Source organism: Echinops telfairi, unplaced genomic scaffold, assembly GCF_000313985.2.
Source record: "Echinops telfairi isolate 266 unplaced genomic scaffold, ASM31398v2 ScPeMD7_443;HRSCAF=831, whole genome shotgun sequence".
In the NCBI taxonomy this organism is placed as follows: domain Eukaryota; kingdom Metazoa; phylum Chordata; class Mammalia; order Afrosoricida; family Tenrecidae; genus Echinops; species Echinops telfairi.
In genome coordinates this window covers 33,684,521-33,685,378 of record NW_022104341.1, presented here as the reverse complement: position 1 = coordinate 33,685,378, position 858 = coordinate 33,684,521, and positions in this window count along the sequence as shown.

Genomic DNA, 858 nt, shown 5'->3' with positions numbered 1-858 from the left:
GGTGCCTGATGGTGCCTCCTTGGGGGAGTGGCCTTTTTATGAGGCAGACACTGGGAACCTCTCTCTCTTGCACTTTGCCCATGTGCTTCTTGGATTCGGTGTTTGCCTCCAGGGATGGTACCCTGGAGGCAGCAGACTCTGGGAGCTGTCGGCCCCCTGCAGTGTTACCACCAGCCTTGGACCCACAGCCTATGAATCTCCCGGCTTCACTCTTCACCTGTGTCGTCTGCCTGCTGCCACATGAGTCTGAAGAGGGCTCAGGTTGGCATTGAACCCATGGACTAGCATAGTGTGGCGCTAGGATGCCTTCTTGATATGAAATGATTTCCTGACATAAAGTTCCTTTTGGTACATATACAAGTGTCACCAATTTTGCTTCTCTAGACAACCCAGCTGACAACAATTATATCTAAATAAGCTCTTCACTATGCAAATCAGTTACTTAGTATTTTGTATAACAAAGGCTAATAATATCATTGCTTTCTGTGTGCTTATTTAGCCTTCCGAAAAGATCTCCCAGATCTCTTTCTTTCCTTTCTGAACACTAAGTCGGTGTTCTGCAAACATTTTTTTTCTTTAGAATTTTTAAAAAATTTTTATTAATCATTTTATTGGGGGTTCATACAACTCTTATCACAATCCATACATACATCCATAGTGTCGAGCATATTTGTACATTTGTTGCCATCATCATTCTCAAAACATTTTCTTTGTATTTCAGCCCTTGGTATCAGCTCCTCATTTTTCTCCTCCCTCACCGGCCCTCCCTCCCTCATGAACCCTTGATAATTTGTAATTTTTTTCATGTCTCACACTGTCCAATGTCTCCTTTCACCCACTTTTCTGTTGTCCATCCCC